We start from the raw sequence: 20,841 nt of genomic DNA, 5'->3' as shown, positions 1-20,841 counted from the left end.
GTTTTACGTGACCACGTGGATCCTATGGTCTAGATGTTCTTACTGTTCAATTCTTAATTTTCCAACACTGCTGAAGGTGTGGTAATTTCATGCACATTGCGAAGAAATACATTACCTTCCCTAGCTCATCCAATCCCCAGACTTCAATTATTAAGCACCTGTGTTCAGTTCTAGATCTCAGACTTCGAAGCAGATAGCCTAGTGTATCCTCGCAGAGAGATAGTGATGGTACGGGTCATGAACTACGAGGTGTGGCAATTAAATAACGAGACTGCCCTCCTCCTGTCGCGCAGGCTCGTGGGGGGGGGGGGAGGTAGCTAATAATGTGTTGTTGATCTTGAACCTTCATGAGCAGCCACTGCTTGTTTCATAATTCTGAAAGCTTTTTCTTTTCTTTAGCATGATGTAACATCTAAGGGCAGTGCCTATGTAGCATACGGATAACGTATGTTCCGTACTGATTTCTATAGTAAGCAAGAGGATACTGTATATTTGTATATACAATATACCGCTGTCCGGAGAATGGATTTTTCTCTGTTCAGTCAGATCCGTGATCCAACAGACTTAGTGACATAGCATGACCTGTAACCAGCGGTGCAAATATGTCTTCAACATTGAAGGGGGGGGGGGGGGTAAGACCGTTCCCATATATATATATATTTTTTTTTGTTGGGATGTCCAAAATATTTATGAAGTTGAAAATCAATATTGTGGAAGATCAGAGGAGCAGAGTTGTCTTCAACGTTGGAAGGCGAGCAGGTTTGAGGCTTATTCTGGGGACATCAATTTCATCTCAGGTTCTTTCTGGCAATCGGACAAAAATCATCATATTTTCCCCAAAAACACATTTCAAATCAGATTATTGGGGGGACAGTCCCCCTCAGTTCTAAGATTGGAGGAGATATTCCCCCTCATTCCCCCGGGATTTGCGCCAGTGCCTGTAACCGAAAGATTACGAAACTAAAGCGCCCTTGTTCCATGCTGAGTTCATTTAGTTTAACTTGAGGTAGATGGCACTAGATCTTTACAGAAATTTTGAATTGGCCCAGAAAAAAAAAAGAATTTAATTGAATTTTATTGCGTTCAATGACTATTTACTTGGCTGATGTGATAATACAAGTATATATTCATATTATACTAAAAACATAACTACTTTTACGATATTTCCTAGATGAAAGAAAAACATGATAAAATATTGTGGTTCCCTTATACAGAAGATAGTTTTTTTTTTTTTTTTTTTTAAAGAAAATAGAACAAATATAATATGCGCAAAAATTACATTTACGACGATTCAGTTTGCAAGTATTCCTTCACACTGTAAAAGCAGTGATTTAGCAGCAGAGTACGCACTGACTTTTTGAAATTTCCATGTTTGGTAAGAGACAGTTGAACACCTTTGTATGCAATTGTTTTCGAAAACAAAGTGGTATTATAAAGAAAATCTTGGAGATGTGACTTTGTTCTCGTATTATGTCCACGTTTATCTGAGTTCTTTTTGCACAGTTCTTGTTTCTTGTTTATCAAAAGTAGTTTCGTATATATACCTGTACAATGAAGGAAGTGGAAGAATATTTATGTCTTTGAATAGTGTTCTGCAAAAAGTATAATATAAAGTATTAATGATTATTCTTATCATTTTTGGAGTATAAAATATTTCTTAAATTCAATGGATGAACCCCAAAAGGCCATTCCATATCTGATTTTGCTGTGGAACAGTGCATGGTAAGCTGTTAGTACTGCTTTTCTGCTTAAAATGCGAACAAGTGACCTTATTATGAAAGTTATAGACGATAGTTCATGAAATAATTTTGCAATATGTTGAGACTTCGACAAATTATTATCTATCAGAAGACCAAGAAACTTGACTATTTCGGCTTACTTCGTTATTTTTGTCGACTGTTTGAAGTACTGGATATGATGTCAATTTAACGTGGTTAGAATGAAAGTACAAGCAGGATGTTTTGTCCGAGTTTAGAAATACAGTAGTTTGTTATTTGCAAACCAGGAAACTATCTGTGGCATACTGTTATGGATTTTGGGTGGTTCTGATTTTATAATGATGTTTATATCGTCTGCATATAAAATAAGTTTAGTCTCTCTAAGGTGGTCTGGCACATCATTTATTAGAGAAGAAACAGTATAGGTCCTAAAATTGATCTTTATGGAACACCTATATTGATGTATTCAGGTTTTTATTTGTGCTTACTCATATATTTCGAGTCTTGGTTTAAGTGGGATACTTCAATTTGTATTCTGTTCGTGAGATAGAATGACACGATAATGGAATACCCCTGATACCATATCTATACAACTTATTTAATAAAATCTTAGGGTCCATGCAGTCAAATGCTTTCATTAGGTCACAGAAGACACCGATAGGATAGCATTTTGTATCCATGGCGTGTATAATGTACATAACGAAATCGTGGTAGCAGTTTGAGTTTACTTCTCTTTTAAGAAATCATTTTGGGATGAGCAAATTATATTATTACATTTTAAATGTTGGTGTAGCCTAGAAAGGAAAACGTTTTCAAATATCTTAGAGAACACTGACGTAAGAGAAATTGGCTGTAGTTTTCCACTTTATCCCTGCTTAACTTCTTGTGTAATGGTTTTATGATTGGTCCACTGATAGTACCATTAAAATTCTCAAAGAAACACCTTAAAGGCAAATCGTTTCCGTGTAGTAGACATATTATCTATTGTTTCGATGCATCAAAAGCTTCCTCAAGAAGGACCCCTAGTACCCGTGTTAACATTGATGCCGATGAGTCCCCAAATATTTGGCTGTTGAAGGAAAAAAGAAAGAGATCGAGCTCAGCTAAAGGGAAAAAACTGAAAGATAAAAAGAAAAAATGTGTTAACAGCTTACACTAAGAAAAAAAATTGTAGGTGGCGTACTTAAAAAGATAGGTTACATGCGTAATTCCTGTAGTTTTTGGACTTAACGTACAGCAGACGTATAACTGAAAACGCATGTTTTATAATACTTTCTGTATAAGTGTTCCATCTATACGTACTTTCCGTATGAAACAATGTAGGCGGTCAGGATCTCACATACAAATGGACGTATATAACATATAGCTGATGAAGGTAACATAAGTATATGCATCTGATATACGGGAAACTGTTAGATGTCAGACATCCTGCAACGGCATGATGTAACATCTAAGGGCAGTGCCTATGTAGCAGACGGATAACGTATGCTCCGTACTGATTTCTATAGTAAACAAGAGGATACCGTATATTTGTACAATATACCGCTGTCCGGAGAAGGGATTTTTCTCTGTGTACTAAGAAAACTCAAATTAAAAGAAAGCAGATAGTAAAGAGGAATCTTCTTGAAGATTAAGATAAGCAATCACGTAAATCAGATATCGATTTTGAGAAATATTTCTTAGAAACATCAAAAACGGGTGAAAATACCGGCAGTGAGTTGATTTTAGTTTAGCGTCCCTTTCAGCAGCGAGGCTATATGAGACGTGGACCTACTGATTAACGTGGAATCCGAACCACATGAGCTCCCGCTGGGAATCGAACCCGGCTCTCCCACGCGAAAGGCGCATACGCTAACCGCTTAGCCACGAAGGAGCTCAAATACCGGCAGTGAAGCAATTTATTCTGCAAGATAGTGTTCGGGAGATAACCGCGATGAACTGTGAATACATTGACTCATCTGCGAAATATGGGTACAAAGCAACTGGGGTGGATGTTTATGTTTGTACGTTTTACAAATCGACAGTACACAGCAAATCTCGTAAAATATTTTATTTTATTTTATTTTATTTTTTGTGAAACTTTCAATTTCTTTTTGATTGCCTTTTTCACTGGATTTACTTTTCCAATGGTCATGTAATGAATGAACATTTTTGGTATAGTTTTTCACCTCATAATATCTTTCTTTTCAGCTTTTGTAATGGGTAACATGTTTTTATGAATAAATTAGTCATATTCGTTTCTAAACCAGTTATTTTTTTTTTAATCTTATTAAGGCCATACTACCAATAAGAAACTTTTTTCCACAAAATGAGTTACTTTAAGTTTTAAAATATGCTTAAAGCTGCTCAACATGGTTTGTATTTTAACAGTAGTTTTAGGTAATATTATAATTAATGTTTTCGTAAAAAATTGAGCAAAAAACTTTGAACTCAATTTCTAAAATAAAAAGAACAGGGGAATGCTCTAATAGCCTAGACGAATTCAATTGTTCTCATATAATCATACACTGAGTAGATAGAAAGCTCATTGAAATAAACAAATAAATAAATAAATAAATAAATATCCCCTATGCATTATATATTATATAGTTATAAATTAACATTTAAATACCCAACAATAAATTATTCATTCTGCATTTTTTGGGGAGAAATAAATGCTGTTACGTTGTATGGCTATTATTGAGGTGAAATGGGTAAAAAATCTTAACGATTTATTCTCATGGGTAAACTACCTTTTCTGATTTTTTTTTTTCCAAGAGAAAAAGCTTAGCCATATTGTAGGGTAGTTGATGAAATATTTATCGAATGTGAACCAAATCATAATAACTCTTTTGGAAAAGAACTAATCCACCAATCAGAAACTATAATTTCTAAATGTTTTAGTATCGAGAAAGAATTATGATATTGGAGGGTTCTCCTTATACAATACCCGCTCCTTACTTCCATCTTCTGTGTAAGATAACTGAGTCAGCGCTTGTAGAAACAACATTAACGGTTAATCCTTGTAAGGCTTCCGTGCCTAACAGTGCATCCCTCAGATTTTTCTTTCTTTTTCAAGGGAGACACTGTCACGATGTCCAAACATAAACAGAATTAAACACTTTTATTACAGCTGTAAACCTTAATCAACAAATTTACATATAATGTCTTGTTTAAAAACTTCTGGCCACCCACTTTTCTTTGAAAAATCATATACTCTTAACCGTACATAGAAGATGACTTGAGAAAAGATGTGTATTGGCCAACTATTTGATTTTGGAGGGGAAGGGTATAGTTTATCGCAGGGCCGTAACTTGTGGGGGCAGGATGCAACTGCCCCCCAGGGAAGCTCCCTGCCGTTCGAGGAGGGCCCACTTTAAGACAAAAATTTTCTTACTCCATATACGATACGAACATGAAATTATAAATGAAGCATCAAACAGGTTCACTACATTGCATAACAAAACAGCACACAAAAGGCAAATAAAACAAAAATGAGTCATGGGCGCATTTCAGCAAAAGTGTCTACTATTAGGGGCCCTAGAAATAATTTTATTCTTATAGCTTTGAGATTTGTCAATATTGTTCCCTTAATTAATTTCTTATGTATGGAACGCGCCCAGGGGCGTAACTAACGACCATGTGGGAGGGCTTAGAAGCTCCGGGGGGCATAAAGAGTAAGAGAAAGATGGAAAAAAAGGGGCCCAAGAATTACAAAAACAACTTTTTCTAGAGGGCGCAAATACGCGTATTAATGCTTTCTCCCCTCCCCCAGAAAAAAATCTAAGTTAAGGTGCTGGTTTTTCGAAATATATATCAGAACAAGGGCGCCCAACAGGAGGGACAAGGTGGGGCGTTTGCTCCCCCAAGAGGAAATTGTACTTGGGAATATCGAAAACCCAATAGAATTTTTACATTAGTTACAGCAAGATTTGAAACGTCGCTTATACTTTCCCCCCTTGGAAACCACAACATGGGCGCCCTTGTATCAGAACGTATCAGATTTGCTTACTCTCTCTCTCTCTCTCTCACACACACACACACACAAACACTATATATATATATATATTCGGCAGTATGTGCATTCACTAATTTAATAATAAAAAGTCACGCTGATGGAGGACGCCAAGTGTGCAGTCACTTCCCTGCCTGACATTTATAGATTTCGTAACCGGCGCTATCACGGTGATTCAGTAATAAGAGGGTTTACCTCTGGTGCGTGGAGTACCTGGTTCGTTTGTTTGTGATGGACAACTTCGTGTCTGTGTGTTTTCTCGGGTTACTCCAGTTTCCCCCCTCAATTATGAATCCACCAATTCTTCTATCATCAGTCATTTGCCGTAATTGTTCTTCTTCCTTAGCCTAACAGACATAATCGTGGAACGTTAAACTGGTAGATTTGATTTCATTTCAAGATTTTTGCTATCGCTTGCCTATACGGCATAACAAAGTCTTTAAATAACTGTATAAATATAGTATGTGTTATGTGTTGGGAATGAGACTACAAGGCTACAAACACAAAATGTTAACGAAATACTTGCACATGCATTTATATTGAATAATTATTGTTAGAATAGATTCTGTCATAAATTCCAACAAAATTATGTTAGATTGCAGTCAGTTCAACATGGATAAGTAATTTAGGAATCTCATATGGATTGGAATCTTTATCTTAAATTAGGTTCATATGTTATGCGGGAAGTTGTTTGGGGCTATGTTTAGCAGAAGGAGTTCTCTAAAAAATGTTACAATTTTGGTAATTCCTGTTTACATTCAGTTAGTTTAGGGTAGGTTAGTTCGGTTTAGTTTAGTTTAGGTTATAGGAGTCCCTGATAATTTTCCAAAATATGATAGAATTTCGCTTATTTCTACTAATATTAGGTTAGTTTAGGTTAGTTCAGGTTGGCTTAGGTTAGTTTATGTTAGGTTAGGTTAGATTTGGTTACGTTATGTTACGTTTAAGTACTTGCATCATTCATTTCTCCTGTAAATTTTGTGTTTTTTTACGTGCTTCTGGACCCCTTGTACTAAACATACTCCGTTGTTTGGAGCACTATTGGTAGCGGAAACTCTATTGTGGAAGTTGGAAGTATAAGGCAATAAATATCTCAGTAGTAATGTGTGGGTTTATGTTTGGTTTTGTAAGGACGTTAAGCCTGACTCAGTGTTAAGGAACGTAGTCTCGTGAACGAGGAGGTTTCTCAGTTATGTATGTGTAGGTACAGTTGCAATTTATAGGCTCCGTTCCATTTACAAAATTTAATATGGGCTTAAGATTTAGTTCTTAACTCTTTGGAAAAGTTACAATTATTTATATTTCTAATAGTATAGAGTTCGGGGTAATTGACGGGTAAATCCCCCCCCCCCCCCAACTGTTAAATGTGAAACCTATAGTGTACAGCGAACCGAAGGCTCTGGGTGGAAAATTAGTTTACTATATAAATAATAAAGTTAGGCAATGTGCCTAAATAATTGTTGCTTCACTTGAAGGTATTTATGTGTATTCCTTACTGTTTTTGTGCGTTGATCTTTTGCTTCCCCTTCCACTTTAACAAATATTACAAGTGTTCCTGGCCATGACTTAGGATACGGATTAGGCATTAGATTTCTGAGCTTTCAGCATCTATGGTCATGTTAGCCCGTTATACATGAGGGATGATGTCCCTCGGTGATCACACTATCCGAGGAAAGGACAGGAATGACGCGGCCTGGAACCTATATGTTAGGTACCACCCCGTTATTTGCCTGGTGGGAATGAGAAAAACCCAGGAAAACCTCACTCAAGACGGCTGGCATGAAAAAGCTGTTACACCTTTCCAACCGAGTGCCCCCAGCGGAAGTCGAACCCGGGACCACTCGCATCAAAGCAAGAGTTATCGACTACGCTACTTGAGTCCACTTCCAGCAATGACATCAAATGACTTACTTCCTTACTGATAACAATACAGTTACGATGAAATTATTTGATTTGAAACACACCCTGTTCTGGCATTAAAAACCTTGTGAAGTTTTTATATCCTTTGGAACATCAGATGTCAATTGTCCTTGGGAACAGATTAGAGGATAACAGGAGAATCTCTTCCTCAATGCCGTAATACTAAGTAAGGCTAATAAAGAACGAAACGTTCTCATATGCTAATACATGTTACGTCTTTCGTCTGCAAAACTTGTGAAGTGATTATCATCTATTTTTAGTAGAAAGGCTCTGATGAGTTACGTACAGATTGTTGCCAACATGCAAATTGATGTCACGGACTACAAAGATGTAATTTTAGTCTTTCAAACGTATAGATACCTATTTTATCGTGTTTTTCTGCATCTATAGTTTTAAAACATGAAAAATGTGTTTTGAAGATTTACTCATTATACAAGATGAAGCAAGGTCTAGAATGACATTATTTACCACATATGCATAGATAGTTATCAAAATAGTGGGAACATGAACATGCAATTACCTGTTTAATATGGCGTGGGGACACAGTTGGCTTATGGAAAAACTCTCAATCGTCCTGATGAAAATATACAAGTTGTGAATGGTTTCTAGAGTATTATTCTACTATTCATCATGCAATAGGGTTTCCAACAGTCCGGTTAACCAGCAATTTTATGTCTTGTCCAGGAGGAATTTTGTTGTTCACCGAGACGGTTAAAGTCCCGTAATTCAATCTTCTGTTCCTTGAGTAATGAATATATATCATACATTGGTTAGAAATAAATAAATATGTAAAGCAAGAAAAAAGAAAGAAAAATACATGTTTGCAACTATCGCAGTCGAAAGTTTCAGGAAAAATAGCAAGACATTCATTTAAAAAAAAATGCTTTTTAGCGGGACCAAAAGTTACTTAATTTTTTCTATCTCTGTAAATATGGCCCTGAACTTCATTTTTTGATCGCAGTATGCCATAACTAAAAGTATTTTGTGTGTGTGTGTGTTTGTGATGATACTAATGATGATACTTTTGTGGAATTTGATTTTTCAAATTTAACGAAATTCACGTTTTCTCGAGTGTAGTTGTGCTGTACAAGTGGAAATTATAGACTTTGGAGTTACAAAAATATCAAAAGCAATAAAACTAATTACGTAATGGTTAGAAACCTAGCTTTATAAGTTGTACTTTTTTATTTCATTTATTTTTATTTATTTACTGGTTGAATATACCCATGCTACGCACGGGGGCTGTATTTGGAAGTCAACGCCTGTGGGAGTAGCACCATTCATCTCAGCGACCGCGAAAACTATGGATTTGATACTAATATCTCTCATTTTGGGCTATTTTTTTTACATGTTTCGGTATTCCCCCCACTGACTCCCGGCCCGCATATAATTGTAACTAAATTTACAAGTCATCGTTAATGGAAGTGTCACCATTGATTTCAGCGACCGCGAAAACTATGGATTTGACACTAATATCGGTCATTTTGGATTACTTTTAAACGTCCCGGTGTCTAACCCCCCACCGGTGACCCCCGGCCCGGAGCCGAATAGCGTGAATTTGGAAGTTAATGCGATCGGAGTTTCACCAATGATTTCAGCGACCGCGAAAACTATGAATTCGACACTAATATCGGTCATTTTCTACTACTTTTACATGTTCCGGTAAACCCCCCTGAGACCCCCCTGGTTCGAATTTTGACAAAAACTCTGGTCTGGAGCCTAGACCAAGGTATTCCGACTAAAATTTCATAACTCTCGGTCAATTTGTCTGGTTCCCAAACCGGTTCCGGTAAACGTCCCCCCTGAGACCCCCCTGGTTCGAAATTTGAAAAAAGGGCTTCGTCTTGATCTGGAGCCTGAGCCAAGGAACCCCTGACCAAAATTTGGTAACTCCCAGTCCACTCGTCTGGTCCCCACGCCGCACACAGACAGACAGACAAACAAACAAACACACAAACAAACTCTTTATTTTATTTATATTAGATTACAATTATGTCTGGTATGGTTCTCAATTCTTAAGTCATCCCGAGAGAAGTAAATAAGCACAGATCTATTGTTAAATATTTTGTAGCTACGCCTCGAAGAACCGCTATGTGTTAAAACCACAACTTTTCAGGAAGGGCAATAAACCAGGCCCGTATCCAGGGGATCTAGGGGGACGGGTCCTCCTAAATTTTTGCTGGCCCCCTAAAATTTTCACGGTAGGCTTGCAAATGAACTATAATATGGCGATGAACTATAATATGGATGGATCGGGCCCCCCTAACTTCAGCCCCCTGCCCCTACATTTTTGAGCTGGTTACCGGCCTGTTCTAGACTCTTTAAAGTTTTGCCAAACGCAAGGAAGCACTTGAACAATAAAATTGGTTCTGCGTATATTATGCACTGGAAATTTTGTAGCTTGCTTCAACAATATTATATTACTATTTTAGTGTTTACGTAGCACATATCGGTTTACCTTTCGCGCCTTTATAGGCAGATAGAGTGTCAATACGTGCGTGATGAGAACTTCAAGCCTTTAATTTCAATCTATTATTTGTTTCTTTGTTGTGGCGAAACAATTAAATATTCACTTATCACATTATAAGGGACATTGCCTGACAGCTTTCACGTTTATTTGCACGGCATAACTCATTTTCGACAAAAATGTCACATAGCGGTTCTTCGAGACGCAGCGACGATTTGTCCTGGAGTGGATCATAGTTGCAAACTCTCGCGTAGCTATCTACTACCGTCTTCTCATTATGTCCATCAAACAGGAAATCGTAGATTGACACCACTTTCGGTTTGAATACAGGGACGACAGTGGAGAAGACACTTTATTCCGACGTTGAATTCATACTACAAAGAAAAAAGAAAAAAGAAACTATTTCTTGCTGTCTATCATTTTTGCTTTATGTAAATCAATATTGAAACCGAAAATAATAGTGAAATTCCACCACTTCCGGTTTTACTACAGACATAAGGATGGAGTATTCTTGGGGGACTAAATTTATTTCAAAAACCCGCTTCTTGCTATCTTTTATCGTTTTATACTCTGGCAGCTGGTTGAGAGGCAGACATAGCCGTTTTGTTTAGGGATGAGCACGAGTCGAGCTAAATTGACTCGACTCGAAACTCAAAGCGAATTCGAGTCGAGTCAAAGGTAATTTTCTCGAGTCGAGTTTCGAGCTGAGTCACTGTTTTGAGGTCGAGTTTCGAGTCGAGTCGAGTTTGATAAATGGCTTGCTCGTTCAGCTCGTTTTGAAATCATTGCCTGATTAGACTGGAGAGCGAAAGCGATGGGAAATGTAGGCAATAATGTGGAATATTTTTAGTGTTGCTCACGAGATGGGACACTGCTCGCATCTCGTCTCGTCTTGATTAACGAGACAATAATGGATTTTTATAACTAGACAGCCTCAAATGTCGTGAGCACTAATATAAGTATACACAGTAGTTCTTACCATCAAGGCTGAGACATGCGCGGTCGAAGTTTTGAGCCCGAGCAGAAATCCAGCCCGGGTAGTGATGTCAACCGGTTCAACTCGGTTCAACTGAGCGAACAGATCGAGCCGGCACGATTGGGATGAGCCATCAGCTCGGTTAGTTTCGGCTCGAGCCGGCTTGGTTCGGTGAGCTGTTGGCTCGGCTTGATAGTGAATGAGCTGAGCCGAGCTGTTTTGAACATGTTTGGCGGCGCCCTATAACTTTTAACAATTTTTTTCGAGTCCGAATACTTGCTTCTCCGGAACTCAAATCCAGAACCTCATGAACGATGTCTTTGCCTCCTACACTTCACGACTACCGAGGTGAGCAGTCAACTATTCTGGTATTCTGGTTTCTGGTATTCAGCTACAAACCGCCTATATTTCATGTTTATACAGTGTTATAATAATAATAATAATAATAATAATAATAATAATAATAATAATAATAATAATAATAATAATAATAATAATAATAATAATAATAATAATAATAAGAAGAAGAAGAAGAAGAAGAAGAAGAAGTATCATTGATAATAATTATATTGTCTATGTAGGACAATAGTAAAACTAAGTATTGTTCTTGAAACTTAAAAAAAAAAAAGTACTTGAAACTACACATAGCAGTTGACTCGATTTAGCTCGTTTTGGTTCCATTCGACATGAAACTCGAGCCAAATTCAAGTCGAGTTGGAGGAAATTTTTCGAGCCGAGTGCCCCTTCAAGCTCAAAGATGTCTATTTCGAGTCGAGTCGAGTTTCAATAAAAACTTGCTAGAACTCGCTCGTGACCACCCCAAGTTTTGTAATACTTTCAATATTGTGAATAGCCGGCAGGAGTTTATGTAGTTCGGATTCCAGATCAAGGTGTAGGTCCACGTATTATACAGCCTCGCTTCTGAAAAGAACAAATTCTATTTGAACCCACCAACTTGTGAATAACTTGTTTGCAAGCAGGGCCGGCCTTAGGTGGTGCGAGCCCAATTAGGAACATTTTGTGGGCCCTAGGTTTACAACTAACTTACGCAAAGGTCTGTATAGTCTTAAGCCCGATTTCCGGTGGAAGAGCACACAAAATTTAATTTCATAATCACTTCTTTTCATTAATCATCCATCTCCTAAGAACAAATCCTGGGACGTCAACTATATATATATATATATATATATATATATATATATATATATATATATATATATATATATATATATATATATATATATATATATATAGTGGCGGATCCAGGATATGATCAAGGGAGGGGCTAAGCCATAGTTTGTCGTTTTTATCCAGTGTAAAGCAGGATTGAATCCCATTTTATCCAGTGTATATCTGAGCGTCAAGGGGGCTATAGCCTCTATAGCCCCCTTCGATCCGCTTCTGTATATATAAGGTGTATTTCAATATAAAATTATATATATGTGTAAATCTACAACTAGCAATATTAGTATATCATATCTGAAAAGGACATAATCATATGATAAGTTTGTTAGTTTATCCCCGGAACACCCTACATGTTTACTTACAAGCTTGATTAAGAAAAATGATTAATGAAACAGTTTCGAAATATTTTCCCGTTTCTGTGGAGTCCTCTTTCAGGAGGAACTATCAGTAATTTCTCATCATGGATGGGTCCCATTTCAATTTATAACGTTTTTCCATCTGCTAAATGTTCTGGTGAAAATTCTCATCCTGTTCATTGCTTATAGCAGCTAAATTTTTCAAGAAATAACTCAAATGGAAATACAGACAGTGAATCAATTTTATAATACATACTTCACCCTTGTGCCTCGCAATTTTTCAGGAAGATTCTGTACCAGTATTTCATAGTTTTCTTCTCTTACAAGTAAACCTATCGATGTCGAAATCTAGTTTCTTTACCAAACTTGGGAGAGAAGTGTGGAATATCAAGAAACGAGCGTAAGCAAAATTTAAAATGCTTCCGTCCGTAGACGGCCGCAGTGGCCAAAAACCTGATTGATCAGAGTAAGCCATAACAATGTGTTTCAAGTTTGAAAATTTCACTTTATTTGTAAAACAGATAAAGGGATGAAAAACAAAGAAACAAAAAAACAAACAAAAAAAACTAACCGACACCGGAAAAAGTATATATCTATTTGAGGGTATGTTATGATGGCCGTCATCTTCAAGTCGGCCATCTTTATGTTGCTCGACTTTTTTTTTTTTTTTTAAAAAATAGGAAAGGGGTCGTGTAATATAATCATATTGGGCTAGAATTTTACGAGAAATACAATGGTGAAGTTTGTTTCCATAAGTTTATATTTGTAACACATAATGATATTGATATGAATTCGTTGGTTCAAAGACTTCTTAACAGTTGTATCTTTTTGGAAAGAATTCATATCAGAAAAACGTAATGTACGGTAGTGAGAACATCGTAGGTAGCTCTTATGAAAGGTATAATCACTTGAAATTGTTATCGACTGCAGACAAAATGAAATGGTGATGAGACAATCACAAACCTTAAGGAACTGATGGAAGATGGATGACATATTTTCCATTGGATTATTCGAGTTAGAAGACAAACCATCATAAGCAGCTACCTATTCAGTACGCACTAGTAGCTATACATTCGGTTTTCCTGACTTGATTAAAACAAACAAACAAACAAATCTACGGGATTTTTCGCAGAGACAGCAAAGTTTGTCCTCTGATTTTGTATTTTAATATAGCTATAATAAGAGAAAGTATGCAAAGAAATTGCACTGAGGTTGATTTATTTGATACCATCTCGGTATTCACAGCAGTATCACATTACATAATCAGTAAGAACATCAGGAACTTTTACTTTGTGGAGTGTTCAAACTAAAAGAAAGTGTGCACCCAGAATGATGATATACACTTTTACACAAACTCAAAGAAAACAATATTTTTACGCCCAGGGGTGTATGTAAGGAAATTTAGGGGAGTGTTGGAGGTGTGCAGATACTCCCTGGACGTAACATCTATTTTTACAATATAAGTTGTAAACGTACAAAAATTAAGAAACCACTGTAGCATTAAATTCAGAAAATATTTGCTTATGCCCGAAAACAATACAAACTATTCATTTACTTGTTAGAGAGAGACCATACCCTCGCTTGTGGAATCCATGAATGTGCCAGTGTTTTAATATGTTATTGTGTGTACTTCACAACCGAAAGTAGCAGAGCCATCTTAATGGTACCATAGCCACTTGACCGGGGCCCTACTAGCAGAATGGCATGTATTAATTACACGTATTCGGAGCAAAATTTAGTCATAGGGACTACAACACATTTATTTGCTCTGTGGTCTAATATGCTGTTAAAACGGCACTGGAGAGTAGAGTAGACGGCACTATCGTGGGACCCCCCTTAGGCGCGGGGCCCGATTGGGAGCAATCGGTCCAATCGGCTTAAGGCTGGCCCTGTTTGCAAGTCTCAAAAGTTATTAAAATATACTCAGAATAATGTAGGTATAGTTGCTTTACAATTAAATATATTAATTACAATTCTTAAAGTAAAATGTTTAAATAATCATCTACACAAGTAAAATCCTAGCTATATTATTTGTGTTCTTTATCTGTTTTTAACTGAAAAATGAACACCATACCGTATATCATACAAGTTCAACCGAAATCATCCGATTGGAAACAAACTTGGCACTGTAGTAAACCTTGATCTGCTATATATACATTGTTCAAGCTTTTGGCGTCCTATTTATGAAGGAACAAATTTTGAGCCATATTTTCGAAGAGAAAAATAATTATATACTGAACCATCTAATTGTGATTAAACTTTGAATGACAGTAGAACTTGGTTTGCTGTATTGTAGAGGCTGACTACTTATTCCGAGAGTTAGTCGGTCCCCACTTAAGTTAGCTGCCTAAGACGTTGTCCGTTTTCTCCCGCAAGGAGGTGTACATTGTGATTTTCTCGTCGTTTAGGATGAGACCCGAAAGCATTCTCCACACCTATCCAGTACTTTTTAGAAAGCTCCGCGCGTTATCAACCGTCAACTTGTAAGTAGTATTTTCTAAAACAAGAGAAAATGTCAAGGGAACTAAACCAGTTGAGTTGGGTTTGAGTTTAACGTCTCGTTAGACAGCGAGGCTATATGAGACGTCGACCTACTTATTAACGTGGAAACCGAACCACATGAGCTCCCGCCGGGAATCGAACCCGGGTCTCCCACACCAAAGGGGGAACTAAACCAGTGGGGATCAAACTTCACACGGAGATAGACCTTAAACTGCTATACAAGTATGCAAAATATTATGTTGTACTGGCTTTTAGTTTCCAAGTTATGGTCGGTCAATTTTGGAGGCGTATTTAAACAAATGGATGCACTGAACTTATCCGATTTGAATCAAACTTGGTATGATCTACTGTACAAGCATATGAAATTCTATGTTTTATATGTTTCTGGCTCCAAAGTTATGCATAACCGAAGTTCTATGTCAATTTACGAGGTATAATAAAATCATAATAAATACTATTTAAACATCAATTAAAAGACAGTCTTGGATAGAAAAACAATAAATAAATTAATAAATGGTGCTGGTTTACTTTTGGCACACCACATTTTGAAAGATTTACAGGTAAAATTTAATACTTTGCATGAAAAGACATATTTATAAAAAAAAATTCTGCAGTCGATAGAATTAAATACAAAGTAAAACACCTGTATTTTAGGTTTACTAGTGTAGAGTTACAAGCGTAAAATCATTACAAGTGCTTTTCATTGGATAAAATAGGCCTAAGTGAGTGTGTATGAAAGATGACTGTATTAGACACTATTTTCCACCGGTAGTGTATTTCTGCATAGTGGACAGAAGCTGTATGTTGTGTTTACAAGTAGAGCGCTAATAGAGCTTTTCTATTTTAAGTGTGGCCTCGGAAAATATGTGAATATATACTTCGGTTCCACCTACACCACCCTCTTACGGAGGAAATCCTCCCTTCCCTTTGGAGAAAGAACTGAATGACCTCTGCTGTGTTGCCAATTTGTCATTCAATCATGTGGTTTTGGTGAGTGAAGATTGCAGGCTACTTAGAATGGCTAACAAGACTACACAAGGAAGTCCGTGAAATAATTCATTGTGGAAACACTGTCCGTATCCAACTATTGAAAGATCTCGACCATAGCAACTTGTGCTTCCTCTTTCGAGGAAGGTAAGGAAAAATACATCGATAGAGCGATAACAGGGCACGCTTGAAATAGAAAGGCTCTAGTACCTACTTGCTTTCGCTACCCTCGTTATGCGTCTACCCACTATCGCTGACACGCCTCCTCACTTCGAACGCACCCCCACACTACTCCTCGGGCCTCCCAGCTTTGCCCTGCTCTGACTCGGTTAGATAGCATTTGTGCATTTTGGTAGTCACCTAGCACATATTGGTTTATCTTGTTTGCACTGTAGTTTTTATGCCATACATCTGGACGCCGTATTTATACGCAAATCATAAAAGAATTGCAATTTTTCAACAATTACTTCTAATAACCTCCTTGAATTTTATCTATCCCAAGTGAGATATTTTCTTGTCGCCCAGCGTAAAACATTATGAGACAATAAAAAGAAAATTAATGAAAGAATTATATTTTTTAAACAATTATTTCGAGTGATGTGCTAAAAGTAAACTTGCACGAAATAAATAAAGACTTTTTACGACTATACGTATTTCACTTGTAAGTTGCTCCAAGCTGAACGTTAAAAAAATAAATCTTGAAAAACGTGCAGCAGAAGTCAATTTAGAGGTTACATGCTCTTATCAGTTTTGTACGTTTTAACGTTATGTCATTGCAATCAGGGAAACCTGTTTTCTTGTTATTTATGATTGCAGGAAAAGAACAAAATAGTTGAACAACTAAAAGAAGAGGAAGAAAAGAAACAACTGAAGGTCAGAAAATATTATTTCATCCTTGTAAGTAGCAAAATAGTAGAACTTATTTTCGTAACTTCGTTTTCGTTTCATAAAAAAACAATATTTTTATGGGGACTAATCTGTAACTAAAGCAACAAGATAAGCATTTCCTCGAAGAAAGCAAGAAATGAGTAGCTTATTTACATCTACTGAAACAATAAAATCATACTTCGAAAATTTATTTGACATAAAGTACGTCTAAGCATAAGCATGACAATATTTTGATTACTTATTGAGTATACATCGTCATTATTATTATTATTATTATTATTATTATTATTATTATTATTATTATTATTATTATTATTATTATTATTATTATTATTATTATTTTGTATTAATTCCATTTATTTATATATATTGTTGTCTTGACAACCTCCTATCGACAATCATAATATTTTAAAACATATGAATATCTCTTTGTTTTTAAACACTTTTAAAATTTTCAATAAGTATACATTTACATGGGTCAATTCATATACGAAATTGCATAATAGTAATGTAGTAGTATATACACATATATTTATATACTAGCAGCGTTCACCCCGCTTCGCTGGGGTCACCCCGGAACGCAATAAACTTTGTTACTTAGATAATTTTTACTTTTTCGCTTTCAAGTGATATGATAAAAACCATAGAAGATTGGAGTAAATGTTAACATTATACCGCCTGTCATTTATGTTAACCCGCCGAGTGACACGGTCATGTGGGTTGCATATAAATACGGTTAGATTTAGCTATGATGAGCTAACAAAGGATTTGTACGTTATGGACACTTGAATGGTCAATTATCTCAAGACACTGGTAATTGAAAATTAAAGTGATATGATAAAAACCATCTAGGGTCCAAATCTTAATAACCCCCCAAAAATGAAAGAAATTGGTTCAGCCGTATTAGCGTGATGAGCTAACAAAGGATTTGTACGTTCTCTTTTATATATATAGATTTATATTAATAGACATGCTCAAAAGAAAAAGGAAATCAATTTAGTTAATCAAAATATATACATTCTATTATTTTTATTATTCTATTGTTCGCTTGTATCTGTTGTACTAGAGAAGAAACACCTCCTCCAGTTACCTTCCAGGCGGCAACGTACCAAGAACTGACGAAACGTTGCCACGTTGGACCGCAATAGATATACGTTGGAATGCTGAACGAACATCAGAAACGATAGATATGCGTCTGTCTACCTCTCTAATAAAATCAAGGCTTTTAGAACCCCATGCTCCACTGGTCTCGATAGCTATTGGAGCAAATATAAATTTATCGAGGAGATTATTGTATTTCCTTTCCTTTTCTGCCTCTCTACGTCTAGCAACTTCTCCAGCATTCACAACGGTCAATAGGAGGCTTGAATGGGCGAATGTGTCCGAACATGTAAAATCCCATACTAGAGATTTGCCTCTCATCCAAGGTATTAATGTTATGCCATCATTATTTATTATTATTATTATTATTATTATTATTATTATTATTATTATTATTATTATTATTATTATTATTATTATTATTATATTTCCTAGACTTTTACGAAGAGTTAGAATACAGAAAAAAAGAATAAAAGAAATAAGTAACATAGAAGATTTAGACCTGATGGCTTCTGAAGTTCCAACAAGCAGTGGTTCACGGTGGGACCTCGTGCTCATTTTAGCTTTTCTTACTGCTTATCCATAAAAATTATATTACCTGTTAACCCTGATGCCTATAACCAACATATTATCAGTTTTCATAAACTAATCTATTTTATAAGCACTAGAAAGAAATTAGGACTTGATCTAAATAAAGTTCGTCTTGTCCAATCAACATTTTCTACTCAAGACTATGTCCCGAAAGGCGTGATTCCGAGTCTACTGTTGAAGAATCCCTGGGATTTTTCTGAATCGCGAAAAAACACAATAAAACAAAAGAATATAACAAATTCGATTTACGGAATGTAATCGCTACTGCCCTCATGTTTCCTGTGAACAGCCTCGGGTCGATTCCCGGTGGGAACACTTGCTCAGAAAAGTGTAAAACATGTTTCAGGTCCACCGTCGTGAGTAAGGCTTTCCTGGGTTTTCCAAATTCACACCAGACAAATGTCAGGATGGTACCTAACACTAAGTTCTTAAGCCACTTTCTTTCTTCCTTCCCCAGGGAATTGATATTAAACTTAAGGGACGCTTAGGCTATTTTAGCACTAACACTTTCAATTAAAATAAGAATTTTAAGCGACTGAGTACTCATGGATATGGACAGCAAAGGATCCTACCACAAATTGGACTTGAAACTCGGAACACATAAAAGATATAAAATACATGGAATTTTGATTTTAAATGGAGTAAGTCTTGTATCTCTAATTATACATCACATGCATATAGTCACGTATGAAGAACTGTCCGAGTCGTAGTGCTATATATAATTAGTATTTATTAGAACATTACCTGTAAAATAGAGTTCTTGAGCAAAAATCCAGATTGTCCAGCCTACATTGCATGCATTATTGCATTCAAGGCATCAGTTACGTTACTACGATAATCATTATCTATATTTTTAAAAAGCACTTGCATCACGTTAAAAATCATTAATTTTTACTATGCACAATAGCAATTAGGACACATGAGGCAATCACGTGATTTAAAGTAAGTAAATAAATAATTATTATAGTCAGTACCTGAATAATTTGAAATGAAATTTTATATTTTCATTATTTCATTATCGAGACAGCTGGTAAAGCGCAAGGGGGTATAGCTCAGTGGTAGAGCATTCGACTGCAGATCGAGAGGTCCCCGGTTCAAACCCGGGTGCCCCCTTCACGTTTTTATTAGTAACTAGAAAAGATAGACGGGCACTTAGTACAATATTCATAATCTTTGCAGCAAGATACAAAGTGTAGTGATTACATTGGAAATATCCAGCAAGAAAAGCATATTTGAAGAAAGCTCCCCCTGTAATTGAATTGTGGTATATGAGGAATATGCAATGGTAAGTTGTTAGCGGGAAAAACTAGTACATCATTTGTCACATTCCTAGTAAGACAACGCCTTGTCAAACGACACCCTACCAAATGCCATTGTTTCTCATTATTATCGTTCTCAATGTTTGACAATTTTTACTCAACATATTATTCCTTAAACGTATTTGTAATTAACAGTTCATCAATTGAGAAAGAAAACTAGGAATTGTAAGCAGCAATATTGTCCTGTAGCCGAGCACTTTGTACACTAAACCCTACCTTCACGATCTTCGACATCGACGTCAACTGAAACATTTTCCGCAGTTTATTGTGGCACCAAAAGTCAAGATCCTAAACATCATTATTATTATTATTATTATTATTATTATTATTATTATTATTATTATTATTATTATTATTATTATTATTATTATTATTATTATTATTATTATTATTACAGGTAGGCAGGTCAGGTAGCCAGAATGGTAGAAGGTTTTCGAAGTTTTGAATGGAAATCCCATCGGATAACTATCATTAGGAAGACTTAAGCCCACATAGGAGGACAATATTAAGGTGGATTTCACAGAAATAAGAATACAAAGTAGAAACTGCATCCTAAGGACAGAAGTCAATAGAGAGCTTTTATGAATGCGTCATTGAACATAGTTCCATAGACCATAGAGTTTCTTATTGTTAAGTTATTGTTCTTATGTAATATCTGAATTGTACTGCACTATATGAAGATTTACTATCAAAATTAAGGGTCTTCACTACAGCGAAATTAAACTAACGCTAATTTTAGACTTTTTCTCTAATATCTTCAAAACAAACACAAGAACTTGAAAAGCAGAAACGTAGTGAACTAGACAATACGATTTGGCATATGATACCTTTACCACA

The 20,841-nt window shown here is 36.1% G+C and overlaps 1 non-coding gene across 1 annotated transcript; it reads left to right on the top strand.

The window, feature by feature from the left end:
* Window positions 1–19,726: 19,726 nt before the first annotated feature.
* Window positions 19,727–19,798, top strand: TRNAC-GCA (transfer RNA cysteine (anticodon GCA)). Its single transcript has one exon. It is a non-coding gene; the product is annotated as a tRNA-Cys (tRNA).
* Window positions 19,799–20,841: the final 1,043 nt, after the last annotated feature.

Source organism: Thermobia domestica, chromosome 14 (genome assembly GCF_964235325.1).
Source record: "Thermobia domestica chromosome 14, izTheDome1.hap1.1, whole genome shotgun sequence".
In the NCBI taxonomy this organism is placed as follows: domain Eukaryota; kingdom Metazoa; phylum Arthropoda; class Insecta; order Zygentoma; family Lepismatidae; genus Thermobia; species Thermobia domestica.
Note: the sequence above shows the minus strand (reverse complement) of the source record. Positions and strands in the feature narration are given on the sequence as shown.